At 40.3% G+C, this 7,162-nt stretch overlaps 1 pseudogene; it reads right to left on the bottom strand.

Annotated features, from left to right (window-relative positions):
- Nucleotides 1-499: 499 nt before the first annotated feature.
- Nucleotides 500-1,304, bottom strand: LOC117082562 (annotated as a pseudogene).
- Between the last annotated feature and the right edge of the window lie 5,858 nt (nucleotides 1,305-7,162).

A 7,162-nucleotide genomic window follows, 5' to 3' on the forward strand; every position in this document is an offset into this window, starting at 1 on the left:
ATATTCTTGAGATATTTTATTTTTTGTTACTATGGGGATTACATTTAACATCCTTAGTTTGTAACAATACACTTTGAATTGATACCAACTTAACTTTAATTGCATACAAAAACTGTGTTCATGTACATCTCCGTCTTCTCCTTTTATGTTATTGCTGCCACAAATTATGTCTTTATATACTGTGTAGCCATAACATAGATTCATATTTTACACATTTGTATTTATATCATTTAATAAACACAAAGTGGAATTATCAGTCAAAAAATAATAATACTAGCACTGATATTTACCCATGAAATTACCTTTACTGGAGATCTTCATTTATATATTTATTTTTTAGAGATCTGAAGTGATTTTACTTTTACTTCCTTCACTTTAAGTCAATTGTGACATTTCACAGTGATTTATGGGTTGGGGGCAGAAGGCAGGCAGTGTTAACCATCCAGGCTGTGGCACAGTTGGCCCGCACAAGTGCAGGCAGGGTAGGGGGTGGGAGCCCTCACTGGGGCGGCTGGAGGAGCTGGGACTGCCCTGCCAGAGGTAGGTGATGTTTGGAGAGTGAGAGCTTGCACCTGATGTCCTCTGGGGCTTCCAGTTGGCGCAGCTCATCAGGCCATCCCCTGCGGTGGCCAGTGAGTTGGCCATCATCAGCTGGGCTGCTTGGCTGTTGCCCTTGGCTGGAACAATGGCCGCCTTTTTCTGCCGCTCAGCCTTTCCAGCACAAATCTGGTCCTCTCTGCTTCCTGCTGAGCCACCTGTTTGGCTTTCACCGCTTGTGTGAACTCCTTTCCTAAGGTCAGTCCTGTCAAGGACACGTCATCCAGGATGAGCCCAAAGGTGGCTGACTGCTCGCTCCGTAAAGTCGCCGCTCACCTTCCTGGAGACCACCTCTCTCTGAGTGAATAGTTCTCCAGCATCAAAGCAGTCACCACTGACTTGAGGATCTCGGTAGCGATGGAGGGCAGCACACACCCATCATAGTCCTCTGCGATGCTGGTGAAGATGTGAGGAAGCTGGCTAGCGAAGGGCAGGAAGAGGATGCGCAGTGTGATGCTGACATTCTGTAAAGCTTTGCTACCAGTGATGATTGGTACATTACATGGTCGAGAAGGGCAGTCAAAGATAATTCTACCACAGTGTCCTGTACTCCATGGAATCGGTCAGAGATGACAGCTCTGTGTCCAGCATCCACATTATATAAGGCAGAGTTCACCAGGCCTCCTGCAACAGCTAAGGCCAGGCCAAACTTTCCAATGTACTCAAACACTTTGACAGTCATGTTTCCTTCTGCTGGGCCCTCTCACACCTGCTTCCACTCTGACCTCCACATGAATTCCCCAGCTGCACACACCAGATCTTTATTTCTTCATATAGCTTTGATAATTATCTAGTATCCTTTCACTTCAAGCTGCAGACATCTCATTAGCGTTTCTTGAAGGACAGGTCTAGTTGTAACAGACACTCTCACCTTTTGTTTGTCTTGGAACCTCCTAAATTCTCCCTCATTTTTGAAGGACAATTTTGTCAGATATAAAATTCTTGATTGTCAAGGTGATTTTATTTTAGCTCTTTAAATGTGTCATCCCAGTGCCTCTGGACTGTATGGTTTCTGAGAAAAAATGATCTGTTAGTCTTATCAGTGAGCCCTGTATGGTCATTGATATGTATGAGTCACTTGCCTTTTGTGGCTTTCAAACTTCTTTTTGTGTTTTTGACTATTTGATTATAATGTGTCTCACTGTGGATAACTTTGAGTTTATCCTAGTTGGTGTTGATTGAGTGTCTTGAATTTGTAAATTCATATATTTCATCAAATTTGGGAGGTTTTCAGTCATTAAATAATTCAACCTTTTTGGCCCCTTTCTCTCCTAGAACACTAATAATGCATGTCTTGTTTCCCTTGATGGTACACAGTTCACTTATGCTCTGTTCATTTTTCTTCACTATTTTTTATTTTCTCTTCTCAGATTTAATCATTTTTGATTGTCCTATCTTTGTTATTTATTCTGCCAGCTCAAATCTGTTCTTGGACTCCTTTAGAAAATATTCTATAGATAGTGCTTTTCAGCTGCAGACTTGCTATTTGGTTTTTTAAAATAATTTCTATCTATTGATATTCTCCTTCTGTTTATATGTTGGTTTTCATGTTTTCTTTAATTCTTTTTCTGTGTTTTCCCCTAGCTCCGTCAGCATATTTAAAGCCTTTCTTTAAAGTGTACAAGTAAGTTCAATCTCTGAGCTTTTTCAGGGATGGTTTATGCTGATTTATTTTATTTCTTTAAATTGACCATACTTTCTTGTTTCCTTGACTTGTGATTTTTTTTATTGACAAGTGAAGATTTGGATATTACAATGTGTTCTCTCTGGAAATCAGATTCTTCCCTTTCTCCCTGGTTGCCTATTTTTTTTCTTTTTTTTTTATTGTTAAAGGTTGTAGTATTCCATTTGTTTAGTGATTTTACAAAACTACTTTTGCAAAGATTTTATTTCTTGCTGTGTGTGGTCACTGAAGTCTGTATTTCTTAGCTTCTGTTCACCCTGCACATTTTCAGAGATTTCCTTGTATGTTAGGAGCTACAACAAGCTAAAATTTCCCACCCTTTTCAAAGACTGTCTCTGTGCCAGGCAATTTCTTCTACACTTGGCTAGCTTACTCCTTGCCTAGGGATCACACTAGGGTGAAACTTTAGGGTCGCCATAGGTCTTTGGTGACCCTTCACCTTCCCCTGTGCGTGCAAATGGCTTTTGAAACTCCGCTATATACGCGGCTACTTTTTAATGTCTTAATTTCCCAAAGAAACTCTCCCCAGCTTTTTTCTTAGGGCTTAGGTGGTCTATTGTATGTTTCAACCATATTTTTTTGGCCCCAAGCAAATGATGAGTATTAATTTAGCTTGCACTGTTTTTGAGTGATGTCCACTGCTTTTCTGGCCTGACCTCTGAGTTAGGCAAAACAGAGACAAGCACCTTGCATTGGTATTTTAGGTATCTCCAGTCATCATAGAACAGAGATACGCAATAATTTGTTAATAAGATCTGTTCTTTCTTTGGAATCAGAGAACAGGATCCCACACTGGAAATACATGCTGCTGCCACTTCAACACCACTGCCATACTGGGAAGGAGATGGAGTTTCCTATCATGCAGCTTTCCTATCATTTTTAAGTTGCTTTTTTTCCCCTTAGATCAGCATTCTATTGGTTGCTGTAACCCTTGAATTTTTTTCCCAGAGTTCCAACAAAGTAACAGTGAAGATACGAAATCAACCTAGTTGTCCAACAACAGATGTATGGATAAAGAATATATGGTATACATACATCATAGAATACTATTCAGCCAAAACAAAGAATGAAATCCTGTCATTCATGTAAACATGGGTAAGACCAGAGGACATTATGTTAAGTGAAATAAGCCAGGAACAGAAAGTTAAACAGATCACAAGTACTCACTCATATGTGGATGCTTAAAAAGTTGATCTCATAGGAATAAAAAGTAGAGCAGAGGATGCCAGAGGCTGGGAAGGGTGGTGAAAAAGGAGGCAGTGGGAGAGGTTGTTAAAGAATACAAAATTACAGCTACACAGAAGTCATAACTTCCAGTGCACTATACCACTGGAGGATGACTCTAGTTATCAATAATATATAGTTTTAAATAGCTAGAAGGAGGTCAGTGAATGTTCCCAACACAGATAAATGTTTCAGTTGTGGATATGCTAATTACCCTGATTGATCACTGCATATTATATGTATCAAAATATCACTGTGTACCCCATGAATATGTACAATTATTGCCCAATTGAAAAGAAAGAGAAAAAAACGTTGGCTATGGACACTTCTGCTTGTTTTTTTGTTTTTGAGACAGCGTTTCGCTCTTTTTTGTGCAGGCTGGAGCGCAATGGCCCAATCTCGGCTCACTGCAACCTCTGCCTCCCAGGTTCAAGTGATTCTCCTGCCTCAGCTTCCCGAGTAGCTGGGATTACAGACATGTGCCACTATGCCTGGCTAATTTTGTATTTTTAATAGAGACGGTTTTCCCCATGTTGGTCAGGTTGGTCTTGAACTCCTGACCTCAGGTGATCTGCCCACATCGGCCTCCCAAAGTGCTGGGATTACAGGCGTGAGCCATCACTCCCGACCCACTTCTGCTTGTTTTTAATGTTCTCAAGGGGACATGAAGGCTCAGCGATGCCTACTCTGCCATTTTGCTGATGTCGTCTCTTGAGAAGGTAGTTTGGAATCATATACTTTATTTGTATGAGGGTCTGTGCACATGATGAAAACCTCACTTTTGAATTAAGGGAATTAGTTTATAGTATTCTGTTTAATTCTTCTGTACTTGAGATTTTCACTAAAATGTAATACTACCTGATGTTACATGCCACCACATGATAATTAACTGCCATGTCAAGATTTTATTTTTTACTTAGACATAGAATTTGAGAAACCAAAATGATTTTTGAAGCTCTAATACAATGCCTGCCTTGTTCTCAGCCCTCTTACCATATTATCTGCTGTATTCTCACTAACTTTCTAGGAAGACATAACATGACAATAAATTTGGCAGTGCCTTCTCAAGTGCAAGTCAGTTTTCAGATATGTCATTTCATCACAAATCATTTGCATTTTCAAAGTTCCTTGGTTAATTACTTAGTGTTTATCATATTTTTTCTCAATATCGTGTGGCACCATTGACAAGGATTTTATTGGGCTAATTTTTCTCAAAGAAGAATAATACATAGCCACATACACCAAACCCACAGATAATCCAGCTGTAATTTTGAGTCCCTATTGCCAAGATAAGGCTCAATGTCAAGTCAAAGAACAATGAACCAAAATATTTTTAAAAAAATAATTGAAGTAATCCTACTGTTTTTTACAAAGGCTCATGATAAAATCTACTTAGAATCTTCTCACCTTTGCTAGTCTCAAAATCATGCCCTCAGAGGGCAACTATACCCTCAAATTCTCTTCTTCCCCAAATTCAAGCCCTCTAAAAATTGACTCTCTTAAATCCAGCCTCAATGATTCTTGAATCAATCCCAACTCCCTGCCTCCCAGTTTATATTATTTTTTATCCCTGTGGAAGAATCTCATCCAGTATAACTTTTACCATCCTCCCGCTCCATTCTGCCTAGCTCTAGGTCCTAAGAGTTAACTGAGCAGCCATGAAGTCTTCCTTAGAAGGCCAAGGAAGAGCTCTAGAATGGGCAGTCTGTGACTGTGTGCTCTCTAACAATATCCAGCCCCTTCCACACATGCTTGGTCCTGCTCTTGAGCCAGCTCTAGCCTGTACATCTTCACAAAGACTGTAGGTCAGTCTCCCTGGTGATGGGACTGGAATATGGTCATCCATGTCCTCAAAGCTCAATGATCAAACGCTGTATGCGGGAGCTCTCTGCTCTTATTTTTGCCATTATTTCTGACAACTGTGTGGAAATTCCTTATTCCACTGTAGCATATATTCTGTATCCAATTTCCTGTAAGCCCCACATAAAGTCTCATCTTTGGCAAAAGGGAGAAGAAGAAATTCCTGAACTTGTCTCCCTTGATAGCACTTGCACTGCGGGAGCCATCTCTAACTATGCATACTGTCACCTCATTGAGTTTTGGCATTAGGAAACTAAATTCACTTCCAGATCACCTTAATTGAGCTTCTTTGGAAGTGCTGAGGGAGGATTTCTGAGCAAGTAAATAAAATTACACAATGAAAATGAACCTGCCATGGTGAGGCTGCACCTTTCCCATCTACTCTTGGGGATTCTTATCATACAAGTTTCAAGTTTTCCTAGAGGAATAATAATAGAAACATTTCATTATTCCCCAAATTATATCACTTTTAAAAATGTCAAATGCATTGTTTCTTTCACTACCTTTTGAACCTATAATCCAAGATAATTTCCTATCCCTTTTCTCTATTGCCTCCTTTGAACCCAGTAATGAGAACTGTAACATCAGTAATTATTTCTCTATACCATCTTATTACATGCTTAAGACTCAGAATAGATACAGAGGATACTTGTCTGTAATGTGTGTCCAAGAATTCACGTCCTGGCTCCGTTAGCCTGCCTTAGAATGTAGGGTGCTGTTTTGTGATGTGGGTGTGTGGTTTTCACTGAGGAACTACTTGGAAGGTGAGACCTCAAAGGACTGAGTTATAATCTACCTCTACGTTGAGTTATTTCTTCATGCCTATTTCTGTCACTGTCACTGTCTTCTTATTTGCAAAAAGGTGAAAAATACTATTAGCCATACCTATCTCAGGGCAGTGATGATTAAAGGAGAGGACATACAGGAAGATACTTCGGAAAAGTTTACTCTTCAATTTTTTAATACTCTCTACAAATGTATGTAATATTTATACCAAGAATGTATTCAAAGCTCTGCTGTTCTAGTTAGACGTTTTCCAAGGTATTATCTCTCTTCCAGAATGGTGGTGTGAGGAAGCTCTGTCAACATGCCTTCCCAATGAAACAATTACAACAGTTCAGAGTATTTTAAAAAGCAACCATCTAAAGTCTTTTGAAATTGTTCTTAGAGCATACAGCAAATGAAGAAACACTTATTGAAGCAGATCTACTAAATCTCAGCTAGAACAGTGAGAGTCTGTGACACTTGAGTCACCACCCACTCCTTCCCCTGAGCTCAGTTCTCTATGGGAAGCTGTGGCCAAGAAGATGGGGCTCCCTTTACCCCAGCTTCCAATCAAAGGCTACAGTATTTCCCTGGAAAGAGCAAGTTGCCAGCAGTTTTTATTACCCCACTCCCATTTGTGTTATAGAGAATAAATTCCATGTGAGTGTGACTGAGAGAGCGATAGCTCCCTTCCTCCACCAAGACTGCACTCACAAGATAGAGGCCCTATCTCAGGCAGAGGAGACCAAGAACACTGGAGTTCCATACTATGCTCACCCAGCAGGCTCATAGGCAACACTTTCACACTGGGAGAGGCAAACTGAGAAGACCAGAGACCACTACCCAGTGCTCTGCCTCTGAAACAGTGTGTCATGCAGAGAGAAGGGTGACACTGTGCTTGTTCCCAGCTCCAGGACATTGATTCAGAGACGGTTTTCCAGGAGAAGGCAGGCCATAAGAACAGAGATCTCTGAAGCTTTCTTCAAAGGAAATGAAATGATTTTGGAACTGAGTGTGGGGAAGCTAAGGCAA

Source organism: Trachypithecus francoisi, unplaced genomic scaffold, assembly GCF_009764315.1.
Source record: "Trachypithecus francoisi isolate TF-2019V2 unplaced genomic scaffold, Tfra_2.0 Lachesis_group9, whole genome shotgun sequence".
Lineage (NCBI taxonomy): Eukaryota > Metazoa > Chordata > Mammalia > Primates > Cercopithecidae > Trachypithecus > Trachypithecus francoisi.